The sequence below is a fragment of the Diabrotica undecimpunctata genome, chromosome 2, assembly GCF_040954645.1.
Source record: "Diabrotica undecimpunctata isolate CICGRU chromosome 2, icDiaUnde3, whole genome shotgun sequence".
Classification (NCBI taxonomy): domain Eukaryota; kingdom Metazoa; phylum Arthropoda; class Insecta; order Coleoptera; family Chrysomelidae; genus Diabrotica; species Diabrotica undecimpunctata.
Window position 1 is genome coordinate 30585655 of NC_092804.1, and position 23747 is coordinate 30609401.

At 34.8% G+C, this 23747-nt stretch overlaps 1 long non-coding RNA gene across 1 annotated transcript in view; it reads left to right on the top strand.

Moving 5' to 3' along the window:
* Positions 1-23747, top strand: part of LOC140433260 (uncharacterized) — a 121885-nt gene that overhangs the window by 52673 nt on the left and 45465 nt on the right. The window contains exons 3-4 of the long non-coding RNA XR_011949906.1: positions 3284-3406; positions 6922-7304. This is a non-coding gene — a long non-coding RNA (uncharacterized lncRNA). The remainder of the gene's footprint in view (positions 1-3283; positions 3407-6921; positions 7305-23747) is intronic.

Here is a 23747-nt window from a genome sequence, read left to right on the forward strand (position 1 = left end):
CCCCTTTCTTGATACCCGGTTCATCAGAACCCAGAACAACTCCCTGATTATCGACTGGCATAAAAAACCTCATAGTTCTGGACGTTTCCTCAACTATTGGTCATATCGTAGACATTCAATAAAAATCAATTCAATCAATCTGTGATCCTTCTTTCCATCAGAAGAACCTGAAAATCCTGTCTAACCTTTTCATCGACAATCACAATTCATACCCAAAACACCTAGTCACCAAAATTTTATTCAGTTTGACCCCGAACATAGCACGCCAAAATGATGAGGTGCAAATTATTGTCACAAGAGGAGAACAAAATGCCAATTGCTCATATACTTCATTAAAATACATAAAAGGCATAACACCCAGACTGACAAGACTTTTTAAAGATTTCACCAATTTAAAAATAGCCTTTAAAACTTCATTAACTGCAAGATCTATATATTCCAAGGTTAAAGATAAAAGTGACATCAAAGATTGTTCCAACATAGTCTCCCAGATTCCGTGCAATAATTGTAATTTGGTATATGTGGGACAAACCACACGTAGCCTAGGTAGCCTAGGTAGTCGCTTAATCAGTTATCATAGCGACAGCAGACTATATCCGGAAAGATCTGCCCTTGCAGAACATGTAAATAAAGAACATCATACTGCGTCTGCAATTAGAAGAAGTCTGTCATTTTTGACTGCTTTAAATTGTCTAGTATTCTATCTATCATATTTTATAAAAATGTGAAACAGATTTATGCTTCTTCATTTGCGTTATTTCTTTGGATAAAGTTTCTGACAACCTTTAAAACACTTTCCACATCTTGTCTATTAGGACCTATATTATTAGGTGTGAATGGTCAAACCCCTACAATAACACTTGTGAATCATAAATTGTAAATTTCCAACTAAGAATCATAAATTGTAAAAAGTTTATTGCGGACGATAGTTAAAAAGGGTATTTATTTATAGCTGCGGTCGGGTCAAAACATAAAAAAAGACGTTTTTCAATCTGATTTTCTCTCGTTATAAGCAAATTTACCTCGCTATAGAGGGTTCTAGTTCAATAGAAATTTCACGTTACATGTAATGTACCTCGTTATAAGCGAAAACTCGTAATAACCGTGTTCGTTATAGAGGGAGTATACTGTAATATATAGCCATGCAATTTTCTCATTTTTCATCCTACTATGAACTTCAGCAGTACTCATATTATTTATAGCAAGGAGAAGAAATATTAATTAAAACTCATGCCAAAGAAGTCTTCAGAGCTTCGGAAGGCGCTCAAATACTTAAAATTAACCGAATTTATTGACGAAGAGATAAGGATAAATAAAAAAACAGGTCGGATGTCGAAAATTATTTAATAATTACGAAAGCCCAAAAATAGTGAGATTCACACACGATAGAAAGGAATGGATTAAAGTTGTCATTCAAGTCAAAATCCACAAGAGCTTGTAGAACTAGAGTAAGAAACAATATAATTAATGTATATTCTGCTTCTTTTTTAAGTGTAATCTCCGCGACGAAGGTTGGCAATCATCATGGCTATTCTGACCTTCGAGGCAGCTGCTCTGAACAATTGCCTTCAGCTGCAACCAAATCACTCTCTCAGGTTCTTCAACCAGGAAACGCGTCTTCTTCTTACGCTTCTCCTACCCTCTACTTTTCCTTAAATTATGGGTCTCAAGGTGTTGTATCTTTCGCCCCTTATCACGTGTCCGAGATATTGCAATTTCCTTTCTTTTATTGTATTTTCCATTTCCCTCTCTCTGCCTATTCTCCTTAACACTTCTGTATTCGTGACTCTATCTACCCATTGAATCCTTAACAATCTTCTAAATGTCCACATTTCAAACGCGTTAAGCCGATTTATGGTATTTCGGTTTAATGTCCACAATAATCACTACATTCTTTGGACTTTCTGTGATAGACAAATAAATATTGATGTCAGCATTTCACGTGGAATGATTCCTGTGAAATAGATTGTATTCAGTAGTTGGACTAAAAGATCTATGTTTTATTTCATTGACCATTTTTATCAATTTACTTGGTATTTCATCTGGACCAGTAGCTTTATTATTTTTCATGGACTTTACTGCATGCATAAATTCTGACTTTGTTAGTTCGGGTCCCTCGTCTTTACTCTGATTATTTTCATATGTATTTTCCTGTGTCTGGTCATGGAATAATTTTTCTATATATTCTTTCCATCTTCCTAATTCTTGTTCTGTATCCACTAAAATGTTTCCTTGTTTGTCTATTAGTATGCTTGAGGTTTTTTGTTTTGCTACCCCTGCTAATTCTTTAACTTTCTTATGGAGATTGAAGTTATCATATTTGTTTTGTAAGTCTTCTATTTGGTTCGATAATTGCATTTTTAAATAATTGCCACTGTTGTTCTACATCACCATCAATTGATTCGGGTGTGGATTCTAGGTTTGCATTAATTTCTTGTTTCAGTTTTTCTTTGACGTCTTCTGATTTTAATTTTTGTATGTTTAGTTTATCAATTTTGTAGCTTTTTTGTATCTTTTTTAAGTGAAGTTGAAATTTTGCTACAAGAGGATTGTGGTCCGACGCCATGTCTGCACCTGGGAACGCTTTCACCGATTGTATTCCGTTTCGGTATCTGTGGTTTATTAAAATATAGCCAATTTGGTTTCTAACGATTTTATCGACCTTGTCAGCTGGCGATTTCCAAGTATAAAGGCGTCGTTTAATCAGTTTGAAAGAAGTATTTATTACCGCAAGATTATGTTCTAGGCAGTTCTATATGTTTCTATAAGGCGTTCTTCTCTCTCATTTGAACACCGAGTCCATATGGTCCTACAGTAGACTCACATCTTCCTTCTTCAACTTTGGCATTAAAATCATCCATGACTACTGTTATATCTCCAGATTGTTGTTTTTTGAAGGTCATTGTAAAATTTTTCAATTTCCCATGTGTTGTCATCATTTGTATTAGCATAATTCTTTCCGATATTGGTATAAAGCATACAACTGATTTTGCAACTTTTTTACTGACATTAATTGCTACTCCATACCGATGTTGGCTGTCGGTACTACTAGAGTAGAAAAGTCGACAATTGGTTGTATTTAGTTCGCCGGAATCGAGCCATCTTGTGTCACCAATATGTCGATCTTAAGTCGCATCATTTGTATATTGGGATATATGCTTAAATTGTATAATGTACGTTCACTGAATTTTTTTAGATGTTTAAATAAATTTGTAATCTCCAATTTTTTATTTCGATATTTTTTTATATCTTTAGTCCTTCAATATTTTCTCTTTTGTTACAGAGCTTATTACAACAAGACAAAATAATGAAGAAATCTATTCTGTCCGTTTATGGAAATATATTTCATGGTATATACTACATTTTTTGAAACTAATATGGAACATAGCGCGTAGTTAATTAATTGGTAAGTATAATAATTTTTTTATTAAATACTATTAATATGTACATAGAGTGTGGAAACCACTTATGGAATAAAATTGTAGGTATTCCTATTTTAAACAAATTTACAAAACGCTGGGAACCGTCAACTTTAAAACAGAAATTTAAATGGTTCACACACTACTCGCATAGTCCATCATCTTTATTTTTAATAAAACATTCTGTATATTTTTAAATGTTTTAAAATGCTAATTAACCACCAGATCTCCATTGACTATATTATATAGGGTCTATAACGAATAATACAGTGTGAAATTTTGAAATTAATAATTTATCACGCTTTAAATATTGGTAGTATTTAAATGGGCTGTATATCTTCTTCTTCCTATGCCGTCCCCATTAACGGAGGTTGGAGACCACATATCTAAAAGTTTCTCTGTCTTTTGCAACGTGGAATAATTCGTCTACAGTCATGTTTGTCCAGTCTCGAATATTTCGCAGCCATGACTTCCTCTTTCTACCTATTCCCTTTTTGCCATCGACTCTACCCTGCATGATGACCTGCAGAAGACTATATTTATCATTCCTCAGTATGTGTCCATGGTATAATACTTTTATTGTTCTCAACAATTTTTTGTCTCGACCCATCCTTCTCAGCACTTCCTCAGAACATCCACAGAACAATTGCTTGAATGTTAAGAACGCTGCCCTTGCCATTTCTGTTCGTACCCTGATCTCTTGGTCTGGATCTAATTCTGTGTTGATGTAAGCTGTTTTTTTTTTTTAATTTTCTGTGATTCTATTCATTAACTTCTGGAGGGATCATAACTGTCAGCGAATACCACCGTGTCATCCGCGTATCTGATGTTATTAATACATTCTCCGTTAATTCGAATTCCGGTTTCAACTTATTCTACTGCTATACATCTCTGTTCACCCTGCTAGGGTGATACTATACATCCCTGTCGGACCCGTTTGATTTTGATATCATATGATTCTCCTTCCTCTGTACGGATAGACAATGTTTGATTCTAGTAAAGATTGCTAATTCTTAGATCGCAGGTGTTTATTACATTAGGGAGTTTTTGTAACTACCTAACGTAACGTATCTCCCTATACGTAAAGAACTAACGTATCGAAGAAGATGAACGTTAAATTGATAGTTTTTGTTCTGCACGTAACGTAACGATGGTGTTGCCCTCACCGAATTAGTGATTAACTAATAAATTGTCAGTGCCAGTCTTGTCCTTGTCATTTAACACTATTTTTGATATTCAAAACAAATAACAAATATTTTTTATAATTTTTGACATGGACGCGATATTAAATGTAGGTGCCTTTATTGATGATGAAGAAGACATAGAAGATGCCCTTCTTCTCCACATCTTGCACGACTATACGGCCGCTTTAATTGTGATACAATTAAAAATATTTTTAGCTTTGAAATTAAATTCCACCTTTCTGGATGGTCGTAAGGGTTCTTGCCTACAACTTCCTTCAACAAGAACAAATCATCTTCATTGCTGAAGTGAAGTCGTTTTCTACTGCTTTTCATTATTTATAAAAATCAAAACAAATATACGTAACCACAAATGTAAAAATACACGTACCACGTGTGCTTATGAAATGTGGATGTTGAAATTTTGGTAATCGGGTAAGATTCCCTTGCGCATTCGGTTACCTTCGGCTCGATAGGGATGCGTATGAACGTAACGTACCAGGGTACTAGCCCGTTACGTTAGGTAATACGTATCTAGATACGTTAGTTCAACCATTAATGCGCATGCTTATATGTCAAAAAGATACGTTACGTATACGTATTTGCTTGCACAAAAACTCTCTAATATTTGTTAATATCTCCATAAACTTGTCGTGTTGTGTCGTCGTTGAAATAGCACTTGTACGCTAAAGAGAGCCTCTCTCGTAGCCACTGCGGTCCGAAGACCAAACTGTGTACAGTTGATTTTTTCTTTGCGTAGACTATATATCCTTTGATGTATGATTTTTAGAAATAACTTTAAAATGTGGCTCATTAAGCTGGTCCGGAAATCAGTGCAGAATACGAATTTTGTTTTCTTTATCAGATCAAATATATTCTCCGTTTAAATAAATGTCATTGAATATTTTTGTTAGTCGTTGAGTACCGTGAGCTTTGCCATCTTTTAGTAGTGATATTGCTTTTTCATCTTCATCTGATGTGATTGGTAAGTGGTCATTACATCTTAGGACAGAGATTGTTCGGACATATTATCACCAAAGAGTTCTTGTATGTATTTGGCCGATACGCATATTTCTTGTTTTTATCCTTGATGATGTTCCCCTGGTGATCTTGCAGTTTGCTAGCTGTGTTAGATTTTTGAAGACCAGCTGCTTGTTTTACCTTTTTATGCATATTAAACGTATCGTGTTTTTGTTCCAATAACTCTATTTCTTTACACTGTGTTTTTAACCAATTTTCTTTAGCCTTTCGTATTTGGGTTCTTATTTGTATCGGAATATTTTTGTACATTCTTTTGTTATTCTTTGATTTTCTTCTTTCTTTTATGAGTTGCAGTATATTGTCATTCGTACACCTTTTCCTTCTCTCTTTATTTTCTATTAGATGTTCTTCTATGATCTTGTTAAAAGTTTCACATATATTCTGGAGTGATTCTTCTGGATCATATGTTTGCTCCATGTTACTTAGCTTTTCTGAGAATCCGTGCCACTGTCTCTTTTGTGTCCTTATCTTTTAGTCTTCTCATATCACATTTTTTCTTACTATCCTTTTTTGTAACCTTTTTAAATCTAAAGCTAAATTTACTAATAACATGAATATGATCTGACGATACGTCAGCACCAGGGTAACTTTTAACTGATAGGCATCTATTACGGAATCTCTTGTTCACCATTATGTTATCAATTTGATTCCTTATTATGTTTTATAGAAATTTCACCTTTTAGACCATAATAATTCTTTTAATGACCAAATTCAAATTCTTCACATTCAAAATGAAGGCCTCAAGCCTGTTTATTAAATACAAAGAAATTAACAAATTAAAAAATACAGATTTAATTCTAATTGACCAACTTAAGACAAACAGTTCTCTACTTCTCAACTTATTCAGTTGAAGACTATAAAGTGTAACGCATATTAAAAATAGATCACTTGAGAAAGGCACTCTGCTGAAACAGCTGTAGTGATAAGATGTTTTAATAAATTTTGTAAAAGTGTTGAAAACAAAAGTTTTCAGTGTTTTATTGTTAGATTAATAATTATGTTATTTTTACTACTAAACTTAAAATTGGTTTATTAAATCAGAGCATCACTACCAGTTCGATAGAGCTTTCTATAGAAATGTAATGATACAACCGGTATACACAATTATATAGTTGTTTTATTGGTGTTTGGCCATATTATTAAGAAGTCGCTTATAATTTTCACGGGGTTTTAAAGTATAATACAGATTGCCCGCGCTGAAATATTCTAAACGAAAAACTTTAGCACATTGCTTTAATTAAATCTAAACCTACGCCGCATATAAACCAGAAATGAAATAGTTTCAGCACCCGCCTTTTAATCAGTCTGGAATGAGGAAGCAAAAGGCGACGCTCGGCCAGGAAAAGGGGAAAACGGCAAAATTCGGGATGGAGGAGTCTCAAAGGGGCTCTCAGATTACAGACTCCAAGGACTCGGATATATAACGCGCCTTAAACGCGGCGCACCATCCAGAAAACAGGGCGTGAGAGAGGATCGATCGAGCATCAAGGGGTCGCCATCCCGTCCCTCCACCCCCTCCCTCTGTACGAACACATCAACCTCAGCACCTCGGTCTGATATGGCACAAGCTTCGTCCTCTGTCAACAAGATGCGCGAAAAGTGCCTGAATCTTTTCTGTTTCTGTGATTTCTTCAACTTCTTTATCATCTAATCCCGTGGACAGGTGAGTTTAATCATTTCTTTAATCTTTTTAATAATATTTCACTAGTTGGCTTGCGATTTTGATTTGCAAATACGGGATGTTTGTACAATAAATATAATTTAATTAATGTAATTACTAGAACATTCTAAAAGCCTTTTTTATTCATCTACAAACACTTTATAATGCTTAACAAATTTACTATAAACTAATTTGATATAAAATTTTTGCAAAAGATGAATTTAGTCAGGGATGTTTCAACGGGTTTTTAACAGATCAGGGATTCTGGAAACCGAGCAATACCGAATCTGTTGCTAAGGGAAACACCAATCGCATATCAGCTGGTAAGAGTTTTATGAGGTTGGATAATTTATTTCATATCCCGGTATATCGTTACTAGAAATATTTAAATTTTTTGATTAATTTGAAATATTTTTTTCATTTTTAAATGGTCCTGTTCACTCTAGTTAAATAAATTTTTATTATATTTATTCATATTATTTATAATTTGCAATAATTGGAGAAATATCATTCACCATTTTTATATGTCACATGATTTTTCTTATTATGACAAAAGAATAAAATATTAATTTTAAAGTTACTTTAATTTTCCTCATTTTCTTCTTCACATATCCTATTACACGATAATTTGCGAATATCTGTACTTAAGCTTCTTTTCCACTTTCTTCGTAAGTTACGATCATTTATAACACGATTCATTTCTTTTACTTTTGTTTCTTTTTTGCTCCAAGTTTTTTTATTTCTCGACCTTCTCCTTGCTTTGAGTTTCATTCTTTTGCTAACTCGTTTAATTTCTTTTCTTCTTTATTCTTTCTTTCATCTTCAATATCTTACTTTTGTGCATTTTTACTAAAAATTCAAACGATCTAAATGGTTTCGTTTATATTTTTGTTATTCTTGTTATTCTTATATGTCTTGTTATCTTTTTTAGTTGTTGATTATTTTATTGTTTATTGATTCTTCCATTATCTCAATTTTTAGTCTATCCCACATGTCTGTCTCCATTTCATCTTTCTTTATTACTGTTAATTTTGCTTTAAGTAATATTTTTACCAAATCTTAACAGTATCTTCTTTTTGAAGCTTTTCGTATTTGTTCCATCGTTGATTTCATATATATATGATTCCTATTTCTCTACCCTTTTTTTTTGGTAGAATTTTTTCTTTGCAAAAATCCAGTCGTTTCTATCTTTTATAAAAAAATTATAGGACATTATTTTCGTTAAGGTTGTTGCTAGTAATATGTCTATTATAATTATACTCCCATTATATTCAATAAACTACAGTTTAGTTTAATTTGCTAATAGTTGTACCACTTCAGTTTTTTGAATTGAGGTGGTACACCTATTGTTATTCTTTAAAATAATAATGATGTCATCATTATCATCATCATCATCATCTTCATCATCATCATCATCATCATCATCATCATCATCATCATCATCATCATCATCATCATCATCATCATCATCACCACGCGGAGTCGGTTTCCTTAATTACATTTCTCCATAGATTTCTAACTTGAATCATGCTAATAACAATCCTCTTTGTCGATTGTCCATGTCCTGCCTGTCTAAGCAAACGTCTCCGCCGCCGGTGCCTTCATCAGCCTTCCTTTCCTACTCCTTCCAGTAATCTGCACTTCAGCAATTCTTTGATTGAATGTTAAATGTCTTGACTGCTCTCTCATGTTGACATCCCTTGGTGCCACCCCTAAACTACCCTTAATATAGTCATTATTAATTTTTTCCTTTTTGGTCACTCCACTTATTCATCTAAGCATTATCATTTCCGCCACATGCATTCGTTGTTCTTTATTTTTACCTGACCATCATTCAATTTGGTACACTATAGCGGGTTTTCAGGCGGTTTTATAGAATTTTCCAGTCATCTTCAGTGAATTTTTCTGTCACCAATCGCTTCCTTTGACTTCATCCATCTAATCCAAATTGTACTACATGCATCTCTTTATATTACCCCATTACTCTGTATTACCGATACTAGATCCTTAAAACTATTACTTAACACAATCACTTGTTCTATCCAAAGTTATCATTTTATTTGTAGTAGCTGCATATTTAAATGAACATTCCTAATATTCCGTTTTTGTCCTACAAAGTTTTAAAACTTTTTTTCCTCAATAGCTTGTCTCCACTGTCAGAGTTTTTGTACTAGATCGCATTTACTATTTCTTTCTAACACTGCATTGTCAGCACACATTAAACACCAGGGAATGTTACCCTGTAGTTTCGATTTTATCTGATCCAACACTAATGAGAATGAATAAGGACTAAGCACTGAGCCTTGGTGCACTTCTTTTTTCTCTGGAAGCCATCTATTATAAACCTACTGTAGCCTTAGTACAATCCTACTTTCACATGAAATTTATCAGTTTCTCCCACACCTGTCCTATCACGAGTTGTTACTCCATAATACATGTCTCTCACAACCTTTACTCATGCACCGGGAATTCCTTTCTTATTGAGAGCTCACCAGAGCATCTCACGAGGAATTCTGATATATGCTTTCCCAAGATTAATGAATACCATATGAGCGTTTGTTTCTTTATAGCTTAATTTTTCTATCACCTGCCTTATAATGAAAATTGCATCTGTTGTTGGTTTGCCTTGCATAAAGCCAAACTGTTTTCTTGTCACTGTTAATGTGATTTTTGCTAATTTTCTCCAAAGTCTATATTATTGTGTCACTAAAAAAAACTATCAGCATTTTTATTTGTCTGCTAATCATCACTGTCACTATCACTGCGTACTACAACTGCCTCTATGAATTGAACGAATACGGTTGTGCTTATTTGATACTATGTGATTTTACATTATAACTACAATAATTATAAAGTAGACAGAAAGGAAAAGTAGTGATATCTGGTGCAAATTAATTTGATCAAATATTTAGTCAGCATTACCACTTGGTGGAGTCTTGCATAGTGCCTACTTGTTTCCGGAAACCATGATGATACGGATTTAGCTGTATGGCATGCTGCGCCGTCTTGTTGAAATATAAATTCCCCATCTGGAGTTTTATTCTACTTCTTCGTTTTCTTCTTCTTCTTCTGCTTCTTCTTATTTTAGTTCCATGACCGTTGTCGATCATTGGATATCATGTTGGCTACCATATTAGCTATTGTGACCTATATTGACAGCAGCTCTATATAGTAATGTAGTCGTTTTTTCGTACCATTGTCTTAGATTTTTCAGCCATGAAAGGAATGAAGGAATTTCATTAATGGAAGGTAATAATTCTTCTTGTAAAATAATTTTGCACTTCATGGCATTAACAGTGCTGTGAAAAGGAGATGTCTAACTCCTTGATAGATTAAACAGCTCCAGACCATCAGAGATACCGGGAACTTAACCTTCATTTACCGCCACCAAAGACTGCAATATTTATTCATCACTCCAAATAAATGTTTCCCATTGACGTTGAAGCCAGTTTATGTGCACTGTTGTCCATAAAAATCGTTTTCTTTTTTGTTTATTTGTGAGACGAGGTTTTTCCTATGATAAATTTGAATATTTAAGATAAATGTTGCTTGTAAAAACTTACCCTGGAGAATCCATATTCCATTTTTTCCAGTCTCCTCAAATAAGTGTGTTTTGAAATTGGTCCCCCAACAGCATGAGCCATTTTACAGCTAATTCTCGAGAGAAACTCAGCGATCTTGTTTAATCCTTTAACGGGTAAAATAAAAGAGACTGTTAAATGTTATATTTATTATTATTACTGTGTGGAGCGGGATACAATTTAATAAAAAGTTATAATAACAGCATCATTTGATTCTAGTTTTTGAGTTTTGTGGAGGTACATACGAACCACTGAGTGTTCTCAGAAAAACTTTTAAAAGTTGGGTGGTACATATTTGTACCGTTTCCAAAATTCTTCATTTTTATAGAAAAAAAAAACAAGAAATGTATCATTATTATATTATTTAAAGTGATATAAACATTGAATATACCAAACATGAAGTAAACATTTTTTAGCAACTAAATTATAAGGAACGAACCTAATAGTCCTCCTGAACTCCGTTTTGATATGGATAGTTTATATAATATATCGCCTTTATTTTCTTAACTTTCAATTCCGGTATTGTCTTCGGCCGCTAACACAACACTATCAAATTCATCATCACTCTCCAACAAAAGTCTTTCTAACTTTACTTCTGATCACCTCTTAACAAAACAAGAAACAACCACGCAAGCAACTATAAAAACATATGCGATATAATTTGGCGCGCCACCAGTGCTCAAGACATAAATTGTAATCACGTGATTTTATTCCTGTTGGTCAAATTATTTTCCGACAATTGTTCTGAGCATCACTCGATAACGCAAAAAGTTTACTTAAGCATAAAAACAAAGTTATGCCCTAGCTTTTATATACGAATCGCCCACTGAGATTATTGTTTATTGAAAATATAATACTTACCATTGTTGTAAATTTGTTACAACAGCAGCCACATCATTCAATCTTCGCTTATCCACTGCTGGACATAGATCTCACTCATAATTTTCCATCTATTTCGATCTTGTGCCTCTTGCATCCAATTCCTATGACAACGTTTTAGATCGTCAGTCCAACGTGTTGGTGGACGACCTCTGCTTCGGTAGGCATCATCTCTTGGTGTCCATTCCAGTATCCGCTTTGTCCATCTATTATCTGTCATTCGAGCCACGTGACCTGCCCAGTTCCATTTCAGTGTTGCTACTCTCTCTACTGCATCAGCCACTCCTGTTCTTTGTCGTAGCTGGCGATTTGGGATCTTGTCTCGTAGTGAAACGCCCAACATAGCACGCTCCATCGCCCTTTGACACACACGGATCTTTTGAACTGTTCTCCTTGTCATGGTCAACGTTTCTGCACCGTAAGTTAACACTGGCAAAACACACTGACTAAACATTTTTCTTTTAAGGCATATTGGCCTTTTAAAGCATATACTATATCAGACGATTTGAAAATATGGTTCAGCTTGCCGAAGGCTGCCCAAGTCAGTCTTATACAACGGAGAAGCTCAACGGTTTGGTTATCTTTTCCTATGCGAATCTCATGACCTAGGTATTTATAGGCCATTACCTGGTCTATGGATCTTGTTCCTACGCATATATCTTCGCTGACTACAAGATTTGTCATCATCTGGGTTTTAGATGTATTTATTTTCAATCCCCCTTCTAACGAGGAAAGGTAGAGCTGATTTAAAAGTTCTTTGGCCCCATCTATCCTATTAGCTATTAGTACAATATCATCTGCAAACCTTAGATGGCTAAGCTTTTCTCCGTTTATGTTTATGCCTTGTCGGTCAGTTTTGCCCTTTTACATATATATTCCAAATTTGTGGGTTTGACGATCACATATTGACGAGCAGCCACAGCATAACAGGAAATAATATCATTTTACAAAAAAGAATCTTACAAAAAACTCATAACATCTTTAATTCTATTACTTTCATATATCTCAAACAACTTTTACTATTTATAATGCTTTTATTTTAGCCTTTTAAAATTCTTCGCAACTTTTTGCAAGGTGTTAGCTATTTGCCCAGAAGTCATTGGGCGTACCCTAACTTGACTAATATTACTTTGCCTATATCTCTTAATAAAATCTGAGCACATAAATTTCACACTGCAGATACTATTGTGAACTGGTTGAGTTATAATTCAGTACGTAAATTGGTACTATGATCATAAAATTTCTTTCAGTTCGATTCCAATTAAACTAATTGAATTAATGCATTAAATGGATATTTTATTGTTAAAATCCGCCGTGGCTACTTAAGCGTGTCTATTTAATGAAATTTATAACGCATTAACAATATTGCAGTACATCAATGCTGCTCACTAGGGAATAACTTTATCACCTTTAATATACAGGGTAGGTATTAGCATATTACTTACTTATTTATAATAAGTTGTGCGGTATCTAAAAATATTTAACAAATAAAAAGACTGATATGTTTTTGTACACACTTATGACAAGTATTTTTGAAGTGTGTAAACAATTTTAATTCCTAGCTGAGCACTTTCGGCTTACAAAGCCATCTTCAGAGCTATAGAGAATAGTGATGTAAATCTTCTTCTTCAAGTGCCATCTTCGTTCCGAAGGTTGGCGATCATCAGGGCTATACGTATTTTCGAAACTGCTGACCGAAACAATTCGTTGCTGCTACAGCTATACCATTCCCGTAGATTCTTTAGACAGGAGTTTCGTCTTCTTCCTATGGACCTTTTTCCTGCTATTTTCCCTTGCATAATTATTCGAAGCAGTTCATATCCTTCGCCTCTTGTAATGTGTCCCAAGTATTGCAGTTTTCGTTTTTTGATCGTAAATATGACTTCCTTTTCTTTATTCGTTCTTCTCAAGACCTCGACATTTGTGACTCTCTCGGTCCATGATATTCTCAGGATTCTGCGATACATCCACAGTTCAAATGCCTCTAATTTTTTGGTATCAATCTTTTTCAACGTCCATGACTCCATTCCGTAGAACAGCACAGAAAGCACGTAACATCTCATCAGGCGAAGTTTCATTTCAAGGCTCAAATCTCTTCCGCAGAACACTCTCTTCATTTTAGTGAATATGGATCTGGCTTTTTCTATTCTTATTTTGATTTCTGCTGAGCTATCGTTGTCTTCATTTATAAAAGTGCCTAAATATTTGTATTTGCTAACTCGATCGATAATTTCATTGTGTAAATATAAATTTTTGACATTTTGTGTTGATTTCGATATTACCATAAATTTAGTTTTCTTTATGTTCAAAGATAGTCCATATTCTTCGCTGCAGTCTGCTATCTTATTCACCAATGTCTGTAGCTCTTCAAGTGTTTCTGCGATCAGAACGGTGTCGTCGGCAAATCTCAGATTGTTTAATCTAACACCATTTATTTTAATACCTACGGATTGCTCAGAGAGTGTTCTATTCATAACGTCTTCGGAATAGAGATTAAACAGAGTTGGTGACAGTATACACCCTTGTCTCACACCTCGCTTTATTTCAATTTCTTCAGTGGTATTATTCTCTACTCTCACTACTGCTTTCTGATTCTAGTACATATTTGCTATTAGTCGGATGTCTCGTTTATCTAAATTCTTTTCTGTCAGGAGTCTGATTAGGTGATCATGCCGCACTTTATAAAAGGGCTTGTTGTAATCTATGAAACACATGAATACATCTTGATTTATGTCAAGACATCTTTGAGACATACCGTTCAGTGCAAACAACGCCTCTCTTGTTCCAAGTCCATTTCGGAATCCAAACTGGGTATTATTGATGTTCATTTCCAGTTTTCTGTGTACTCTAGAGTGTATAATTTTCAGGAATATTTTCAGTACATGGCTCATCAGACTGATTGTACGGTAATCACTACATCGTTTGGCATTTATGTTTTTTGGTATAATAACAAAGGTGGATAAAAGCCATTCTTGAGGTATTTTTCCTGATGTATAAATGCTATTGAAAAGTTCAACTAAAATATGAATCGAGTCTTTTTCTATTAGTTCAAGGATTTCCGTTGGTATTTCATCTGGACCTGGGGCTTTACCATTTTTCATCCTTTTTAGTGCATACATTACTTCCTCTTCCGTTATTTCTGGACCTTCGTCTCCTTGTATGTTACTTAGCTCAGATTGTTGTCTATCATCTACAAAGAGTTCTTCAATATAGTTTTTCCATGTCTGCAACTGTTCTTCTAGTTCTGTTATTATGTTTCCGTTGACATTATACAGGGTATTTGGCTGCTTACGTTTTTGTGTTCCTGCAAGTTCTTTCACTTTTTTATGTACATTAAAAATATCATGTTTTGCCTGCAATTGCTCTATTTCTTCACATTTTCTTTTATAAAAATTTTCCATTGCTATTCTAATTTCTATTTTGATTTCTTTCTGTATTTGTTTATACCTTTGTTCGTTTTTTCCTTTCATTATTCTCCGATTGTCCATGAGAAGAAGGATCTTATCAGTCATCCACCTTTGTGATGTGTGAGTGATGTAAATAACTAATTTTAATTTAACAATGATTCACTTACGTTAAATATTATAGAGTATCCAACTAGGAGAGATCATTATGGTAAGAAAATTACAGACAAGTGCTGGTTTCTATTTGATGTTTTCTTCTTTGTCAATGAAAAAACACAAAAAGGACTGTACGCTGGATTTAACAAGTGCAATGTTCTCATGATTCTCTTTTATTGTGAATCCTCAAATACGTACCTTAATAAGACGTACTGAGGACTATTCAGAGCCTCACTGATCATGAAGTTCTGGACGATCTGTATCCTTTTTCTGTTGCTTTTACACGTATGTTCCCATGCAGCTGAGGCGTATGTTAGTGTTGGTAAAATTATGCAGTTTGCTTTGTTTTAAATTCCAGTTTACTCTTTCGACCTATTAGTGATGAGAGTTGACTCCTGAGTGCTTTAGCTTTGTTGACTGTTTGTTTTACGTGCTCTGTGAAGATCAGTTTTTCTCCAACGTTATGTCTAGATATTTGGCTTAGTTTGACCATTCGATTGGCATATCGAATAGGGACAGTACCTCATTTGGTTTGCCTTTTCTTTTTTGGTACATGACGACCTGTGTTTTGTTAGGGTTGACGGCTAATTTTCACTTCACACACCATGCCTCAAGTTCGTTGAGTGCTCTTTGTAGGTGTCTCACAGCTAGATCTGTGTTAATACTGCTAGCAGCTATCGCTGTATCGTCTGCGTACAGGCTTAGCATCGAATTGGGTTCAAACGGTGTGTCTGCCGTATATATGGTGTATAAGTATGGCGACAGCACCGCCCACTGTTGTACACCAGCTTCCACAGTACTGACTTTGGACAGAGTTGGATCTATCCGAACTCCAAACCTTCTGTAGGCTAGGTATGACGACAGGCGACAGGTTATCGCCTCGCTATAACTATACTGGCTCATATTATATAGCAGGCCTTCGTGCCATACACTATCGAAAGCTTTACTGATATCTAGCGAGGCTGCTGCTGTATATTTCTTTTCATTCAACACTTTCGTGATATATTCGGTTAGTCTCAGAACATCACATGAGTGTTCCGATCTAAATCCAAACTGGGCTTCCGGTATTGTTCTGATTCTGTTTTTCTCTATAGTTAATATGATCCGCTTTACGATTTTGGTTATAGATGGTAATAAGCTTATTGGTCGATAGTTTTGTGAAAATATGCCATTTTCATCTTTTTAGATCATTATTACGTGAGCTTTCTTCCATCTGTAAGGAAAGTATCTTAGTCTTAGGATGTTGTTGATTATATTTGCTATAATATACTAGGTTGGCAGATTTTTCAGAGCTCTGTTCGTAACGTCCTGGTCCTGGAGCTTTCTTGGCGTTGGTAAACTTGATCAGTTGTCTGACTTCTTCAGTAGAGGTGTGAGGAACACCTATGTTACCCTTCCTTCTTTTTAGATTTCTATATCTTCTTTCTAATTATTCTGTGAAGTCTAAATCTTTATCAGGATGATAGTTCTTTAAAAATTCTCTTTCTAGCGTGTTTTTCATTACTTACACTTTGTTTGTTTCTGTGTACACTATTCGAATAACGATGTTGTTGATTTTCCATACAATTGTCAAACAAAGTTTTCTGGCCACGATGTTCTCCTGACAAAAAAGTTCCTGCTCTGTAGTATGTGTTTTTTGGTTCATCCATCTGAATACCTTCCCATTTCTGACTTTGTCTACCTCTTCTTTTCCAAACCCAAAGCGTAGCTTTACTTAGTGTCACTACTTCTACTCTACATAGTAATATAGATAAAATATAGTAATATGCCATTTATGCCAATTAGCCATTAAACTCGAAGCTTACGACTGAGGATTTCTGTACTATGTTTAGTACTGCATCTCCGATTCTAATGCCATCTTTTTATAGAGTTTTTTGATCGTTGAGTTATAGTTGTAGTCGATACTGATCATAGGTCTGGCTAATTATATTTGTTAGATTTTGAAGATCCTTATTACAGTCAGCCAGAACTAATCATCGGCCTATTTGATGTTTTTCACGGTTACATGATTAACCCCCAGTGCCTTCATTAGAACTTTAAATATTTCTTTTGGCTATAGGTCGAAGAGTAGAGGTAAGAGTTTAAAGCCTTGTCTCACTCTTTTTTTATCACTGTTTAATCCGATCACACCTATTTAACTGTAATTATTCGAAGTCTTTACTGTCTTTAGTATTTTTTGTCGCACATTGATAAAACTGTTTCGAAATCAATTAGATAATATATGTATATATTTTCTTTTAATATTCTATATATTCTACTGTGTTGAATTCGCAGAAACAAGTTTACGACATATATGTAGGTAATAACATCTTCTTCTTGATGTGTCTATCCGTTACGAATGTTGGCGATCATCATGGCAATTTTTACAGAAGAACTGTAACTTTCTAGATTTGATGGTGGTCAGTACTTCTTGGTTCTTATTTATTCTTCTGAGGACCACCTCATTTGTGACTCGGTCAGTCCACGGGATCTTAAGCATTCTCCGATATAGCCACATCTCAAATGATTCCAGTTTTCTGCACATATATTCGTTCAAGATCTACGATTCAACACCATAAAAAAGGACAGAGAAGACGTAGCATCGCAGTATTCTTACTTTTGTATCAAGAGAGAGGTTGTGACTCTTGAAGAAGGCCCCCATCCGATTGAAGGTGGATCTAGCTTTTCCGATGCGTGCTTTAATCTTTTGGTTGTTGGTCCATTCTACATTTATTATGGTATTATTATGGTGTCGAGGTAGTTGTAGTGCGTCACTCTTTCTACAGGGGATTGGTTGACGTAGAGTTGACCTTCTGTTATCCTTAGGTAATAACATTGCTGCGGATATCATGTTCTCAGCTGATCCAAGTTGTTCTTTTTTTGGTTATATCTCATTTAAACATATTCCATGCTCCTATATATCTAAAGTACGTTCCTTGACCTTGAGGTAAAGAAAAGAGTAACAAATGAAAAGAACGAACGATGGGAACAAGCATGCACAAAGATAGAACGACATATCGGAGGAACGAGAAATTCAGAATCATGGCGAATATTAAAAGCACTTCAACGAAATAAGACAGAGAAAACCCAGATCGGCAAAATTAGTGAAAACGAGTGGCAAGAATACTACGTAGAACTACTTACAGAAAACCGTCCCCAATTTCAGGAAGAGAATATAGAACATGCAGGAAATGGGGCATACGACCAGATAGAAATAAGCCTGGCAGAAGTTAAGAGAGCAATCAAGACATTGAAGAACAAAAAAGCCAAAGGACCCGGAGGAATACCAAACGAACTAATTAAAAACGAAACGGAAAAGTTATTCCGCATGCTACATAGAATGTTCGAAAGAGGACTAAATGGAGAAGAAATACCTGCGGAATGGACACAAGCATACATCACATCCATACATAAGAAAGGAAACAGGAAAAAATGAGAAAACTATAGAGGAATTAGTATAATATCGTCGGTAGGTAGACTTTACGGGAAAATTATTAAGGAAAAACTAGAAACTGAAATAATAGGAAAAATTGGAGAAGACCAAGCAGGGTTCACAGTAGGAAAATCATGCCTAGATCATACGTACACATTAGAACAACTGATAGAGAAGAAAATGTCAAAAGGTAGACCGGTCCATCTGGCCTTTGTTGATCTAAAGAAAGCATATGACTCAATACCTAGAGTCAAATTATGGGAAGCAATGAATGATCTCGGAATCCGACAAACACTAATAAAAGCAGTTAAACCACTATACAAAGTAGCTATTAAATGTGGAAATAAAGCCTACAATCCATTTAAGACGACAAAAGGACTTCTACAAGGCTGTGCTACGTCCCCTACTCTGTTTAAAATATTCTTGGAAAAGACACTCAAACCATGGAGGAGAAAGTGCGAAGGAATGGGCATACCAGTAAGAGACGAATTCCTATACACCTTAAGTTTTGCCGACGATCAAGTAGTCATCGCACAAGATGAAGAAGATCTCAGCTTTATGCTCAGAAAACTAGAAGAAGAATATAAAAACAACGGAATGGAAATAAACTTAGAGAAAACCGAATACCTAACAACAGAAAACGAGGATATGAGAAACCTAGAGATAGACGAGGGAAGACAAGTAAATGGAACAGATAAATTCAAGTATTTAGGAACCATAATATCGAACCAGGGAACAACAGAAGAAGATATAAACAACAGACTGAGACAAACAAGAAACTGTATAAGACAACTAAACTCAGTGTTGTGGGATAAGAACATTACGATAAAGACAAAAAAGAGAATATATAATACCCTGACAAGAAGTATCCTGACATATGGGTCCGAAAACTGGACAATAAACAAGAGAAATAGAGGTAGAATAAGAGCAGTAGAAATGGAGTTCCTGAGGAGAAGCTGTAGACTTACTTACAAAAAGAGACAGAATTGAAAACGCAGAGATTAAGCGGAGAATGGGAGTGCAATCAGACATAATCGACTATATAGAGGAGAAGAGACTATCCTGGTACGGCCACGTCAGAAGAGCGGACAGAGGACGCTGGATAAACAAAATCACAGAATGGAGCCCGATTGGAAGAAGAAAGAGAGGAAGACCCGGAAGGTCATTCAGGGATGAAATCGACGAGGCTATGGAGAAAAGAACCCTGCGAGATGGAGACTGGAATGACAGGGAAAATTGGAGAAAACGGTTGAGTGAAGGAAGACAGTGAAAACTGTGAAAATCCTTAGTAGTAGTAGTACGTTCCTTGACACGTACCGTTTTGTGGATCCAATCTGCACTGCGTTTAATGAAGGCGGACTCAGATTCACAGTCTCAGACTGATACGGTTGTCTGAGTACTGCTCATTCTTCGACCTTAAGTTTATTACTCTTGTGAAAAACTGGTTACTGAAAAATTACAATCAAACAGCAGGCAACAGTTCAAACTTCCTTCTTTTACTCGTTTTAATAATTTGTATATATACTCTAGTATTTATACATACAATATTTCTCGTTTCTGGGACATTCTTTTTAATTGTACATTCAGTATCATATGAATCGTTATTCTTTCGTCTACTTTCATTTCACTCATTCTTTTAATATGTTGGCATTCCAAACTTATAATTAATATTATAAGTTTCTATTGTCAATATATTAAAGGCATTAAAAATTCCATCTCAGAACAAATTTTTAAAGTCAATTTTAAATGTTTTCTCTTTTGTAATTTTTTAGCATTTTTTAGACTTATAACTACTGAAGTTTTTACTCATTGTCTCTCTAATATTTACTAAATATATGAATATATGTAAATAATGTCTGAATAGATGAATCAGATACACTAAATATCAAGAAAGTACTTATATTTTATCACTCAACACTAAGTAGAATAAACATTGGCTTAGCTTTACATCAAGTTAACCCGTCCATGATCTGTAATTGGTTCTATGAAAGTCTAAATTGACAATATTTTTATGGTTATATCTTGTTGAACAAGAAACCCATAAACTATTTTTTTACTTATATTTCTGACACTTCCACGTCTTAAAAAATCTTGTTCCGTTTATGGAGAGCAATTAACTTCAGGTAGGCATTTACAACTGTCCTCGTAAATCTTTCCGAGCAAATTCTACCCAGGTTTCACTCTTTACTAGAACATCTGTTTGGGGCTATTAAAAGCTTTATTAACAAATCATAAATATGGCTATAAAATAGTCATAAACCGAAATTTGTAGGCAGTTAAATGTTTAGTGACTTTTGCTGAACTACATGTCTCTTGTTGATGGAGCAGTGTATTTTTTTATTGACGGCTGTGAACTGTTATTTCGTAACCCGCTATTTTTAACTGTTAAACCAACAATAAATATATAGGTATTTATGATAGCTACGGTCGATGCGGCATGTGTGGTATTTACGATAACACGCTAATAGGGATATACATAGTACATAGTGACCCACATGATTGAACAGACCGAAAAATTAGAATTATTCCTGTTTTAAAAACTAATAAAGAATACAGAACATGGATCAAAGGCCATTCTGGGATAAAGGGTAATATAATAGCAGATGCTTTGGCAAAAGAAGCATTATCAAGCGGAGAAACCATAGACAACAATATTCTACCGGTGTCAGATATAGATGTATGTAGTAAACATCGGCTCAAATTAAAATGGTAAGCCAATTATACGGAATCCGAAAGTCAGTCATCCTTTAAATATTGACAACCCACACTTCTTCAAAAAAGGTGGTTTCATTCAGAGTCCAACTGAAGTTTTATTAAAACTATTAATAGGCTGAGGTCAAATCATGCTCTAACACCTTCAAGAATGTACAAAATGAATTTAGCAGACACTCCAAACTGTACTTATGGTAAATATGGAGATTTAACACACATCCTATTAGAATTTGTAAACCAACAAGGAAATATTACATGTTTTTATGAAAACTTACGAAAACTAAATGTCTGTTTTCCATTTCACATAAATGAATTAATTTTCTCTGGAAACGTAGAAATCTTTAATTGTATTTATCAGTTCGTATTTTCTGGCATAACATCATCAGAAACGAAGATCTAGTACACCTGATCGATCAAAAAAGGGTAGAACATCAAATAAAGTCCAGAAAGTGTGGTTGGATTGGTCACACACTCAGAAAAAAAATTCCAGTATTGCAAAGATTGCCCTAGAGTAGAATCCCCAAGGAAGAAGAAAAAGAGGTCGCCCAGTACAAACTTGGAGAAGATCCATCATGGACAAGATAAGAGGTCAAGGAAAGTCTTGGAATGGGTGAAGGCCTTAGCGCAAAATAGAACTCGATGGAGCGTTTTCACTGAAGCTCTATGCTGTATGTTCTATATTACAATAAAAACCACGCGAATAAAATCTAAACCTTTGTCGAACTTAATTAACTAATTAAGCAGGTACATATAATTTAAATTACTCTTCTTCGGAATATATATAATAGCGCAACAGCTGCAGTTAGAATGTATTATGGCAACACAAATACATTTCCCTTCGAGAGGGGTATTAGGCAAGGAGATACTATCTCTCCTAAGCCATTCACCGCTTTGTTGCAGAGTGCTATGAGAAACAATAATTGGGGGAATATTGGAGTCAACATAAATGGATAATTTCTGAACAACTTGAGATTTGCAGACGACATAGTCCTTATTGCAGAACGGGTACATCATACCTGCCAGCTTCTTCAAGATCTTCAGAACTCGTGTACACGAGTTGGACTTAAAATTAATTTCTCCAAAACACAATATATGACCAACCTAGTACTGGCGAAAAACAACTTAACTAACGGCACGCAAATTGAACAGGTGTACAGCTATAAATATCTGGGCCACGAGATTAAATTAGGAAGAGATAATCAAACAACAGGAGAATAGGACTGGCATGGGCGGCTTACGGAAAACTGAAGAAATCTTTAGATCAGATATTCCCATGTGCTTGAAAAGGAAGGTCTTTGATCAATGTATACTCCCAGTTCTAACGTATGGAGCAGAAACATTGACCCTTACCAAAAAAGTAATCAATAAAATACAAGTTGCACAGAGAGCGATGGAGAGGTCAATGCTAAATATATCTCTCAGAGACAGAGTATCAAATACAATAATTAGGAGAAAAACTGGTGTTACTGACGCAGTTCAAAGGATTACAACATTGAAATGGAACTGGGCGGGGCATGTTGCCAGATTAAAAGATGGAAGGTGGACGAAGAAAATTCTGGAATGGAGACCTAGACACGATGCTTATCGTAATCGAGGGCGTCCTCCAACAAAGTGGTCAGATGACATCAAGCGCATTCAGCACAACTGGATTCAGGGCGCTCAAGATAGAACGCATTGGAATTATTTACCGGGAGACCTATGTCCAGCAGTGGACTCAAAACGGCTGATGATGATATAATTTAAAGTTTAAAAAGTGTTTCTTTTTAAACAAATCAAATAAAGATTTGGACCGTATTTAAAGATTTAAATACAATATAGTATGGGACAACCCATATAGCAACAGCTTTAAAACGATATCTTACTTCACCCCTATTGCCATTAAATGGCATATTGCATTGCCATATTGGCTTATGGGTGAAAGTAAAATAATCAAAAATACCCGAAATAATGTCTCTCTTTAATCAAAATCAATGTATCTGTGGGTTTTTAAAAAATGTTACAGTTTTTCATAATGTATCTGTTTTGTTTTCATACGGTCATCATGTATACGTAGTCTGTCGTGGCTGAACGGTTTTGTATTAAATTTGTTAAAATAAGTTTTGTAATTTCGTTTTAATGTCGATGCTGGTTCCGTTTTGAAAGAAATGTTTCTTGGTGTTTCTGGCTTTTTCTTTGAGATAGGATGAAAAAGGGTTCTGAATCTTATTTGTAAATTTGATTTTTAGCCATAAAAAACTTCATTAATATATTATAAACATCAAATTAATTCTAACTGGCAAACAGCCAAAGATCGCAAATAACA